Genomic DNA, 13,527 nt, shown 5'->3' with positions numbered 1-13,527 from the left:
ACACAGGTTCCTCTGATTTTGAGGTAAATTCCCACAACTTGTTGGTTTGTTCTCTTTGTTTTTTCTTGCACCTTATAGTTTTTACACCAATTTTTAACTTTCACGTCCTCAGGTCAGGGTGGGCCTTAGCATGCCCATGCCGCCGAGGTACACTTCCCATGGTCCTGAAGAATGCCCAGTAAATTACACATAAATGGCAGAAACATGTCGACCCCACTTTAAGTGGAAATACCCAAACAATTTATTTGAAAATTTCCCAACACATCGTTTTAATATGTCAGGTTGGCCACAGAATAAAGTTTTTATGTGAGACACAATCTGGACATTTTTAACCTTTTTTCACACAATCTTCACAAATAACCAGCTCTGCAGTATCCTGGCGTTGTAGCACACCGGGGAGGCATTTGGCTTCTCCTGGTGGGCCCGATGATGAAGCATGTCACCAACCAGGGTGGTGAGTGAGGGCTTCCTGTAAAAATCTAATGAGATTTGCTTTCTTGACCTTTCTCCCTTTTTGTGCTTATATACATTTATTGAATTACACTCTTCTGTTGTTTGAAATACTCTTTTTTCTATACACAAAGAGTTGGATACATTTAAGCCTCTGTCATACATAAAGATAAGAATGAATTAGCTGTTTTCTCCAAATGTACAGTTTTAATTGAAGAAATCTTTGTTCGCTCCATACATACTGTGCATTGTTCACAAGGTCTTCTATGGTGCGGGACCTGCCTACTTCAGCAAATTCATTAGATGGCACGTCCCACAACACAATCTCAGGTCGTCGACTGCCTCTCTGCTGGTCATCCCTAGGGTGAAGACCATACAATGGAGTGGCAGAAGCTTTTTTTATCTAGCCTCTAAACTCTGGAACTCTCTGCCTTTTACATTGAGAAGCCAAACTAATAGACAGCTCTGTAGAAAAGCGCTAAAACCATGGCTGTTTGCACCCAAGTCTTAACCTTTGCTTGCTCCCTCTGCTCAAGGTTTATGACAGCCTTAGCACTAAGACGCCTTGGCATACATGCGCTTTATAAAACCTTCATTTCATTTAATTTTCATTACATATAGGTTTGCCTCCTTCAGCTTCATGGTTCTCTAAAAACACAATTTTGTTTGGGTAAGCCCATCTTTTTTCTGTAGGTTTGATGTCATTATGCATGCTTTCATCTAGAAAAACCGTTTTTCTCAAGACACAGGTTGAGTTTTATGAATCTCTATTTGATCTATTAAATCAGGACAAGTTTGATTGTATTAGTTGACCCTTCTCTGTTGCCCAAGGATTGTACGCTAGAACAACAAGGTCTGCTTTTACAAATAACAGAAACAACAATAGCTTATACACAGTTTATTGAATGCAGTTCAATACGTCATCCAAAATACACCAAATATTTGCAGAAAACTTGATCAATTAAGACTTTCGGTATGAATTTTGCCCATCTCAAGATACGGCCCATTGACTTAAGAGCGCAATGTAAACATTAAGGCCACGGTACAGTGCTTCACCTTCAAAGGTCTATGCTTCATACTGAAGAACTTTCTTTATTGAAATGTTCTCTGGATAACAGCAGTATCATGGGAATGGCAACTCCAGCTATGCACGAAACGTCCATTTTGTGCGTCTAGTAGTCATGTGTGGACGCTAATGTGTTCTAGGCCTCTCACAGGGCTATTTTATCCCGTCATTCGCCTTCAGGAGGGCACGGCATCAGCCACTGTCCTTTGGAACATGCACTTTAAGGCTGCAACATGTGTAGACTGGCTGCTAGCTGTCAGCTATATGTGTACAGTTTATTTCTACATCTATAAATAAAACGTAGGATAACAGATACTGGTACAAATAATACATCTACGTTACACAGATCCATAAACTCAGTTCAGCAAATATCTATTTTAAAATACAAAATGTAAAACAAAAATTAATATATCACTTAATTTGAGGGAAACTTACACCATAAATAATCAATATTTTTTACAACAGAAATCTTAAGGCAAGACATTATATTCGAACAAGAGCTGTGCTGCATGTGATGTGAAAGAATAGAGTGGTTCACTTACTTGTCCTACCCCCAGGGGCACACTGTGTGCTGTCGAAGAATTACACATTGGTATCAAACACAAACTGTGCTGCCTAAAGTGTATACATGGGCGTCAGTCATGGGCCAGCAGGGATACAGAATGTGCTACTTTATGGGTAAACACACTCTTTCCTGTACCCTTGATGAGTGCTGTCTCAGTGGAATGTACATACTTGTTTTCACCACAATGGCTTGACCTCAGGGATACATAATGGCTTCTCTTCCCACTGTCATACAGGGTGTATGTTATTTTAGAGGTATACATACATTACTTCCTCTCAGTCACAGTGTGTCTGGCTTAAGGGGTATATCCCAGCCGCCCAAAATTAAGCAACTCTATGGGTTGCCTAAAAAGAAAGCATTAGCTCACCACAATATTGTGTGTGGGTGGACATAGTGATTCAAGGGAACAAGCTGGCACTTCTACCTCGAGTCTTTTATGGAAAGCTTCAGGAAACACACTGCTCTTACTCATACAGTGAGGGTGGGTATAGGGATACAAATTGCCTCCCCTGGTTCGCTCACATTGTGTGTAGTACCTCACTTGTACATAATGGACACTCCCTTCGATTGACCTGAAAGAGAATGATTCATGATGAAAATGGAATGTTGTTATAAGTGTAATCCTAGTACTCCTCCAGGGGCATCTCCTTTGAAATCATAAGCACAGAATAGTCCCTCCCAAATGTTGGGATCCAGGACCACTTTTTCCAAAGTGACATTTTCTGTGGTATCTTCACCTTACTTCAGATGGGACAGGAAGTTCAGGTGTCACAAAATTATAATTTAGCAACCCAAAGAACAGGCTATATTGCTAATTCCATTAATCTACTGGAAGATGGAAGAAAATACATAAAAGGTCACTACTTGAAAGAAAAGTGACATTTTAAAACATCCTTCACAACGCCATTTTTTTTTTTAAAGTAAATGATAGAGGACAATGTGGATGTATAAGCTGCGGCAAAGTAAGAAAGACAACACAACACTAACTAAACCTTAGGTTGCAGTTGCCTCAGTTTTTTTTATGCAGTAAGTAACAGGAACGTATAAACCAAACTTTATCTTCCATTGGGAAGGAGGGAGGGTTGCTTATGATTTCAATGGATATTCCCCTGAAGGAGAAATGGGATTACAGGTAAGAAGCCATTCCTTCTCCTTCAGGGGATCTCCATTGACAATCATAAGCACTGAATAGAATAGATAGCTCATCCCGCTAAACCACATGGGAGGAGATAAATGGTGTAAAAAAACCTAAGCAAATAGATTTCTCAATAAGGCTTGGCCTCCTAGGGCATCTTCTCTGGAGTCCCAATCAAGAAAATAGTGTCTTCTAAAAGTGTAAAAAGATCTTCAGGTTGCTGCTTCGCAGATCTTGGGAGATTGCATATAAAAATGCAGCAGTGGGTTTACTTCTGGTTGAATGAGCTTTTGATTTTCCAGCTAAAGGTCTGTTAACTTTCTGGTAGCACAGGAGTGCGCAAGAGACTATCCTCTTAGATAAGGATTGGTTGGATGTGGCAAACCCTAGCGTAATAGACCATAGTTCACAAACAAATGTTTAAGTGGCCCCTCTGTTGTCTAGATATACAGGTCCGCTTGAATACACATACTACATACACAGCACTACTGATTGAGCTAATTTGTTTTCTATAAGCAAAAAGGTGGATGCAATTAAGCCTCTGTCATACATAAAGATTAGTATGCAGTGGCTGTTCTCTCCAAATGTATAGGTTTAATGGAAGAATTGTTGTAAACCATAGTTCACAAACAATTGTTTGGACTTGCTCAAGCCCTTAGTTTTGTCCAGATGAAACTTTAAAAACACTTCTGACATCAAGAGTGTGGCAGGACCTCTCTACTGTAAAATAGAGATTCTGAAAAATGTAGGTACAGCAATCACTTGATTGACAAGGATGTCTGATACTACTTTAAAGAGGAACTTGGGATGAGTTTTTATTACTAAGCTATTACTGTGAAAAACTGTACAAGGTCTGTGAGAACAAAGAGACCTAATCTCACTAACCTTGCATGCAGAGACTAGGAAAAAAGCTTTCCGTGTTCTATAGGAAATTTATATATAGGCTCAAAAGGAGGTCCCAAGAGATGGGCAATGACAGTCAACTCCCTAGGAGATAAAGGTCTCTGGATGAGAAGATAAACTTTCTTAATGCCTTAAAAAAACATCAACTACAGGATTTTCAAAAAAAGGAAATTTGTGAAGGAGGTTTTCTGCAGTCTGTACTAGCTGCAAGGTGGGCTTTACTAGAGAAAACCTGCAGCTTTGCTTTGGCCAAATGAAGAAGATATGGAAGCACCACCTCTTCTTGGCAGGTGATCGGATCAAATTTGCCCTGAGCACACAATATGAGGGAGATTTAAATGGCCATATTGTATGAGTTCAGGAGCTAAGCATCCAAGTTCAAGGATTGACGGTTGAGGTGCAGTATGAACTTGTATATAAGATTGAGTCTGTATGGCAGTCTCCTGTGAGTCTATTGTGAAAGGTGGGGAAGATCTGTGAACCACTATTGTGAGGACCACTCTGTAATCACTCCGGCCTTCGAGTAAGTTAGTTTGATGACTACTGACAACAATAGAGAAATGAGAAAAAAGGCATGAAGAAATCTGCCTGACCAGTTGCTCCCTGGGGCATTCTCAATGAGCCTGGTTGGTAAAAACCTCATGGCAAAGTCTCTGCATATCTTGTTTTCTCTATTTTCAAAGAGGTCTATTTGAAAGAACACCATTGGCAAAAGATGTCTTAAAAAAGGTGAAGTCTAATACCCATTCATGGGTCTCTTGAATGATTCTGCTGAGCTTCCGCTTCCACATTCAGGACGCCTGACAGATGGACAGTTATAATCCTGAGATTCCTGGACACAAGCCATTTTCAGATTGTATGAGCTTCCAGGAACTGCATCTCCTCCCTCTTTGCTTGTTCAGATAATGAATGGTTGTTATATTGTTTTTTTGGACAAGGTGGAAGTTTGTCTTAAAGGACATTAGTAAAGCGCTCAGAGCTTGATGTCCCTCTCTTAACTCTAGAAGGTTGATGTGGTGTGTCTATTCCTTCGGAGACCAAAAGCCTTGAATCTCAAGGTGGCTCATGTGAGCACCCCAACACGATAGGAAGGCATCCATTACTATTTTCTGCTTTGGGATTTCTTGGTAAAAACCAATTCTTTTTAACAGATTCTCTGGAAGACACCACCAGCTGAGCGATTGCTCTACAAAAGTTGTTAGGATTAGTATGTCATCCTATTTTCCTGAAAGCTGGTTCCACTGATCATCCAAATATTGTTGCAGAGGTCTCTTGTTCATGCATGCATTTGGTACTAGGAACATGCACAATGCCATTGATCCTAGGAGAGACAATATTTGCCCCGCTGTTGGATGAGATGTCATCTTTTGAAGAACAGGTAAACGTCTCTCTTCTGAAGGAAAGTTTTGTGTTCAACGTATACAAAACTGCTTCCAGATAATGAAGGGGTTGTACTGGGATGGAAATTATTTTTTGTGATTTACATACAGTTTCAATCAGTTGAGGGTGATGATAGCTATCTGGTAATGTTACATGTTGCTGATACACTGAAGCTTTGATTAGCCAAATGGCTAGATGGAGTAGACTAATACCTTCAGCCTCCGGAGACGTGCTGCCCTACATTTTGAAAAGTTCTTGGGTGCAGACTTGCAACCAAACGGAAGGACTTTGTATTGGTAATGGGCGCTTCACACTATAAACTTAATGAATTTGCAATGTTTTTTGGCTATCGGTATGTGGAAATAGGCATCTTGATGATCTATAGAGCATAACAAATATTCCTGATGGAGTTGGGGGTATATCTAATGCAATGCTGACCTATTGAACTTTTCTTTGCAAATCCACTTGCTTGCATTCTTCAGATCTAGAATGGGTTGGAACTCATTCTTTGGCCCTTTCTTCTTCATGCGAAAGTGATGTGAAACAAATCCCATTCTTGTGTGAGAAAGTGGGACCTTTTCCGCAGCCTGTTTTTGCAAGAGGATGAAAACGTCTTGCTGAAGTTGCTCCTGATGAAAAGGGGATGACTTCTTTGGTAGAATTGCTGGTGGAGAATACTTGAATATGAGAAAATATCCCTTTTTGCACAATATTCAGAACCCATTTTTCATTGGTTTTCCACTCTTCAAGCTAAGATGTAATGCTTCCCCCACCAGAATGGGTAACAGAAGATGGGGGAAGTGGGAACTCATTGTTTGCCGCCGGTGGCCAGTTTAATGGCTGGGGCAGACTGGCCACAGTGGATTGGGGTGTGTTACCTTAGGGATACAAACTGGCTCCTCTTCCCATGGTCAATGGTGTGTGCTGCCTAACTGCTCCCTAGAAATCACTGTGCACTACAACAGAGGAACAAATGAGTCTTACGTATGCACAGTGATGTGATCTATGTTTTTAGAGATATACATACACCTCTAAAACACTTCCCCTCTGCCACCGTGTGTCTGGCCTAAGGGGTGTGTTATGCCTCAGGTTCAAGTCCTGTGAGTCCGAGACAAGAGGAAAAATTTAAAGCCAAACCATGACAGTGTCCATGGGTTACAAGGATGTATTTGCTGCAGCACTGAAGACTTGTTATGAAACCATCATTCCTTCATTTATGACCTCTTTGAAGTCTTCATGTCTGTCCTTTGGCAGGTCGTCTATGAACTATTGAAGTGAGTCCCAGAGCAACCTCTCGTACTTCTCTAGGAGTAGGTCTCGCTTTTTTCATAGCGGTGGTGATGGATGTGCCACATACCTTCCTTCTTACTGAATCCCCTATTTTTTGCTCTCCAAGTTAAAAGAAACAGTAGAGGTTGGAGTCAAGGCATAAAGCTTGTAAGCGCATCTGAAGCTATCACTGAGTCAGGTCCAGGATACAATTAGAAGGACAAAGGTCCTGGTTAGGTGGTCTGTATTTCTTCTGTAGACAAGAAGGAGCCACCTTGACAGTAGCCGGAGTCAAGGAAAGATCCTTGGTCAGCTCAATGAGGCCTGGGATCAGACTAAGTAATGGTCTTGAGATGGACACTTGGCGCAATGTTTCAAAAATTCCAGATGTTGAGGCTGTAGTTGACGGAAGAGGGATATTCAGCTTATTGGCACCTCTTACAAGGACCTCTTGGATAGGACTGTTGTCATCCACAGGAGATATCCTTGCTGGAGGAAAGTCTGCTAGAGTAGTTGAGTAATGTCCAGTGGACGTGGTCATGTGATAGGTCCTAAATCAGGATGCGGAATCCCGTTTATGTCTTAATCAAGACCATTTGGGAAAAATGGAATGGTATTGGTGACAGTGATACCTAGACTTTGACCTAGACCTACGGCGAGGTTTGGGATGTAGGGAATTAGGCCTTGAAACTCTTGGTGGAGGTGTCACTGGAGCAGGTGCTTGCAGAGGCATGGCTAGAGGAATTTCTGCAGGAATTACCACCAGAGGGGGATGAGAAGACTATGCAGGTGGCTCAGGAGGTGTAGATGGAGTTGCAGTTGGTGATGAATGAAAATCCGAAATGATCACTGGAGAAGTCAGTCCGGAAGTTGAGTAAGCCCTAGAGTACTCAGAGTTTGATTGGAAGGGAATCCTGCACACTTTCATCGTCGAAAGTCACACTGTAGTCTTCATTTCTGCAGTGGAAGTGGGCACTGTACCGCTTCTCGATGTCAATGTCTTTGACGTCGAACGGGGATGCTGTTACTCACTGTGCCTTTTCTTTTTTAATCTCACCCTGCGGGAGTCCTCAAATGGTGAGATAGGCGCACTGGTAGAGGGAGCAGCCCCTGCTCACTCCTCAAAAATCTCTCTAGCCAGCCAGTGATTCTCATCTTTTTTGCCTTTGTATGTGACCATGTAAGAAAATATTCTCACTCTCTCTCAGGCTGCACCTGAAGAGGGAGTTGCAGGGAGGACACCTTAATTAGATGCTGACAAAGGCTACAGATCTGGTGATGGCCTGGTTTGGCCATTTTTCTGCCCCAGGCAAAAGGTATTAGTCTACCCCATCTAGACATCTGGTTAATCAAAGCTTCAATGTATCAAATAGAGATGGCATATTGTGAAAGAAAGAAAAATATTTACAGTCAGGAAATTATAGACAAATTCTCTCCCCTAAAGGACATCAAGTGATCCACTTTTAAAAACGCTCTAAAGTGATTTTAATAGAGAATAGAAGCTTTAAAAACGCCGAGGTCAGTGATCCAAGATCCTGTCATAAGAAACTGGAAATAAAAACCGACAACAACAGGAAATAATGGGACACTGGTAGTCGGGGTACCCTCAAAGGCGTAGTGTTCTACTGTCTTTTTTTACATTGCTGCAGTGTATTCAGGGAGCACCGATTGAGCGCCGAAGGTGCGCCAAAGGTAAGCCCGTCTGCGCCTGGACCGCGCCCAGTGCCAGGACCCCTGGCCCCCGCAGACCCCAGCCCACCCGCCGGACGTACGACGCCGCCACCCTCAACGCACTCAACGCCGGCCGAACCCCTGGATGCTACCGAGCCACCCCGAGACGCACCCACGGACCCTTCATCTGCCAGGCCTGCAAGTTCTCCTGCACCCGGACCTGCACTGCACCAGCACCCACCAAGCCGAACTCCAGCAGCAGCCACCTGAAGTGCATCCTGCTCAACACCCGCTCCGTCCACAGACACGCCGTCGAGCTCTGGAACCTGCTCGACACCACAGCCCCAGACGTCGCCTTCCTCACGGAAACCTGGATGAACGCCTCCTCAGCACCCGACATCGCCATCGCCATCCCGGACGGCTACAAGATCATCCGGAGAGACCGCGTCAACCAGACAGGAGGAGGCATCGCCATCATTCACAGGAACACCATCCGCATCACGACCAACACCGACGACACCATCGCACCCGCCGAACACCTGCACTTCCAGATCCACGTCAACCCCAAGACCACCCTCAGAGGCACCCTCATCTACAGACCCCCGGGACCACGCACACAATTCAGCGAGGACATCGCCGACTTCATCAGCCCGCTCGCCCTCCCCTCAGCCGACTACATCCTCCTCGGGGACCTCAACTTCCACCTGGAGAACAACGACGACCGCAACACCACCACCGTCCTGGAAAACCTCGCAAACCTGGGACTCAAGCAACTGGTGACCACCCCCACCCACCTCGCCGGACACACACTCGACGCCGTCTTCTCATCCAGCAAAGACATCGCCTTCAGCCACGCCACAGGACTCCACTGGACGGACCACAGCTGCGTCCACTTCACCTTCAGAAGAACGACGACCCACCACCACCAGCAACAGGTTGCCCGAAGAAGCTGGAACAAGATCACAGCCGACCAGCTCGCCGCTTCCCTGAGTCAGCACCCTCCCGCCAGCTCAGCGAACCCCAGCCAGGCCGCCGACAACCTCACGAAGTGGATCAGCAACTGCGCGGACGAACTCGCCCCTCTGAGGACCCCGCCCAGCAGACCCGGCAGCAAGAAAGCCCCATGGTTCACCGACGAACTCAAGAGCTCCAAGAAGAACTGCCGAGCCCTCGAGAAAGTCTGGAGAAGGGAACCAACACCGGACAACATGACCACCCTCAAGCTTGCCACCCGGAAGCACCACCAACTGATCCGCGCCACCAAGAAAACTGCATTCAAGGACCGACTGGACAACAACGCACACAACTGCAAGGAACTCTTCAACATCGTGAAAGAGCTCTCCAACCCCAACGCCGGAAACAACGACATCACCCCATCGCAAGACCTCTGCAACTCCCTCGCCTCCTACTTCCACAACAAGATCGCGGACATACACAACAGCTTCAGCAGTCAATCATCGCACACAACGACCGCAGCAACGCCACCCACCACCACCCTCCGCGCCTGGACTCCGATCAGCACCGATGACACCGTCCGCATGATGAACTCCATCCACTCCGGATCTCCGACCGACCCCTGCCCTCACCACGTCTTCAACAAGGCCGACACTGTCATCGCACCCCACCTGCGGGACATCATCAACACCTCCTTCGACACCGCCACCTTCCCGGAGAGCTGGAAGCACGCCGAACTCAGCGCTCTACTAAAGAAACCAACAGCGGACCCCACCGAACTCAAGAACTACCGCCCCATCTCGCTCCTCCCGTTTCCAGCCAAAGTCATCGAGAAGACCGTCAACAAACAGCTGGCCGCCTTCCTCGAGACGAATGGATCCCTCGACCCCTCACAGTCTGGCTTCCGAGCCAACCACAGCACCGAGACCGCCCTCATTGCTGCCACCGATGACATCCGAGCCCTGATGGACAACGGAGAAACAGCGGCCCTCATCCTCCTAGACCTCTCCGCGGCATTCGACACTGACTGCCACCGCACCCTAGTGCAGCGCCTCAGCAACGTCGGAATTCAAGAGAAGGCACTGGAATGGATCGTCTCCTTCCTCGACGGAAGAACACAGAGAGTCCGTCTACCACCGTACAAGTCAGAGGCCACCGAAGTCATCTGCGGCGTCCCTCAAGGATCCTCGCTGAGCCCCACCCTCTTCAACGTCTACATGAGCCCCCTCGCGTCCATTGCACGCCAACACAACCTGAACATCATCTCCTACGCCGATGACACCCAGCTGATCCTCTCACTGACCAACGACCCCGCCGCTTCCAGAGCCAACCTTCACGAAGGGATGAAAGATGTAGCCGAATGGATGACGACCAGCCGCCTGAAACTGAACTCAGACAAGACGGAAGTCCTCATCCTGGGCTCCTCGCCCTCCGCCTGGGACGACTCCTGGTGGCCCCCCGCCCTGGGCACCGCACCCACACCGACAGACCACGCACGCAACCTGGGCTTCATCCTGGACTCCTCCCTCTCCATGACCAGACAAGTCAACGCCGTCTCCTCGTCATGCTTCAACATCCTGCGCATGCTACGAAAGATCTTCCGGTGGATCCCCACCGAGACCAGGAAGACGGTCACCCAGGCCCTCGTCACCAGCCGACTGGACTACGGCAACGCCCTCTACGCCGGAACCACCGCCAAGCTCCAGAAGAGACTCCAGCGGATCCAGAACGCCTCAGCCAGACTCATCCTCGACATCCCCCGACGCAGCCACATCTCCGGACATCTGAGAGACCTGCACTGGCTCCCCGTCAACAAGAGAATCACCTTCCGTCTCCTCACCCACGCACACAAAGCCCTACACGACCAAGGCCCGAGCTACCTCAACAACCGCATCAACTTCTACGCTCCCAAACGCCACCTCCGATCAGCCAGTCACGCCCTCGCCGCCGTCCCCCGCATCCGAAGATCGACAACAGGAGGAAGGTCCTTCTCCCACCTGGCCGCCAAGACCTGGAACTCCCTCCCGACCGACCTGCGCCTGACCCAAGACCACCTTTCCTTCAGGAAGAAGCTCAAGACCTGGCTGTTCGAGCAGTAGCAGCACCCCCCCCCCAAGCGCCTTGAGACCCTCCGGGTAAGTAGTGCGCTATATAAATGTCCATGATTGATTGATTGATTGATCAGTCACATTGTCTCATCTTTCCCTATCATTAATTTAATTTTAAAACAAAAAGGTTTTGTGAAAACTGTTTTAAAATATAACTTTTATTTTATAACCTTTTGAACGTTTAATGTATTTTCTTCCATCTTTTAAAGCAAATTACGTAAATTAATAGTAATGGCAATATAGACTGTTTTTCGGCTGCTAAATTGTAATTTTTTATCATATGAACTTCCTGACCCTTCTAAAGTGAGACAAAAATACTACACAAAATGTGACTTTGGAAAAAGTACTCTGCAAACCCTTCTTGTGGTTAGAAATATTTGGTGTTTATGATTATCAATGGAGATACACAGAAGGAGAAGTTAGATTGTAAGATGGTACAGGGTTCTTAGTGTAGCATCAATTCTAACTAAACATAATTAGTGGGATGGGACAGCATCAAGATGTTTCTGTGTAGAAGGTTCATTAAAAAACACAGTCGAAACTTACTTTGTTGTAACTTGTAGCAGCAGATTTTTTTATGTTTACTAAAATAATGATAATCACTACAATACGAATAACAATAATAGTTATTTAGGGAACAACTGTTGAGTGAAAAAATGCAACACACTGTGGGGTTAATGCAACAAATGAAAACACTAGTCATAAATACATGTAAAAGATACACACAGAAGTGGTTATACTTAATGGAGATTTGCAGGATAAACTCATTCAATTGAGTATCATGTAGTATCAGGTTAGGATACAAATGCCTATAGGGTGTGTTAAATGTCACTGACAATTGTTTCAGCTCATGCAGAAAGGTCTTCCCAGGATATTAAGCAAACCATTGTACTTGTCTTTTAAAATGAGTTAATTAAAGATGTTCTATCTTTCAAAGCCAATGCCCAACAGGTTCAAGAGAAAAAAGTAAATATAAAATATTTTGTTTGTTTCTTTGTAAAATAAGATTGCATATACGACAGCAATCGGCCAGCACTAACGTATTTGACTCATGGTGCTAATACTTAACCCAGTTCAAATGGATTATAAGCGCACAAGTAGACCAAACATGGCCTCCCCTTTGTGTTGAGAGTTCTCATTGTATAACAATTGTTGCCTTTGGGGAAGATGTGCTAATAGAAGGTCTATCACTATAGATCCTATTCAGACTATAGAGATGATTTGCAATTTATTATGCATGTCACAGGAGTTCATAAGTCACAGAAGGCCATATCTTTAGTAGGCCCCCTTGAGTCAAACATTAATTAACCTCCTTGTGAGATTTTATGGATGACTCATGTTGAATCACTCTAAATGCACGCTAATGTGTGCATCCATCATGTGAAGACAGTGCATACAATTATATCCATTTCTACCCTTGCTTAGGTTCAGTTATGCCAAATATGTATGGAGACAAGAAGCACAGCAATGGTTATTCCCATGCGTAAATTAAGGACTGCATAGATTGTGTTTTGGTGTTCTATTTATTTTATAGATATAGACTTTCCCTTTCAAAATGTTTGGTATAGATGTGATCAGCTTGTCTCAGGGCTGACGCTGTATGCCTTCAAGTGGACCCTGGCTCATCTGAAGCTGCTAAAATGTTAGATTATGCACTCATCAGGGTTGGACACAGTAACCACTACTCTTTAGGTTTTGCCTCGCCAAAAGCGCATCTTTTTCGCGCAGGCGAAAACCTGATGAGAATTGTAGTGTGCTTTGGGTCGGCCCTCCTCATTCATTGGCTGGCTCCGTAAATGGAGCCTTGCCATTGGACGAGGGGCCTGTCCGTCAATGCCGGACCAGACACGGGGGCGTTCCCGACATTCTTTGGCTTTTGCCGACGTCACGCGACGCCGGGAACGCCCCCGATTCTGTTCCGGCATTGCCGGCACCTCCCTTGCTCTACTGTCATCACCACAACACTGCGCCCATTTTATCCCAAGCTAAACACTCGGAGAGGCGCAGTGACCGGGTCTTTGAAGGC

The sequence above is a fragment of the Lissotriton helveticus genome, chromosome 3_1 (genome assembly GCF_964261635.1).
Source record: "Lissotriton helveticus chromosome 3_1, aLisHel1.1, whole genome shotgun sequence".
NCBI classification, from domain to species: Eukaryota; Metazoa; Chordata; class Amphibia; order Caudata; family Salamandridae; genus Lissotriton; species Lissotriton helveticus.
The sequence above is the reverse complement of the archived record's forward strand: the minus strand, read 5'-3'. Positions refer to the sequence as shown.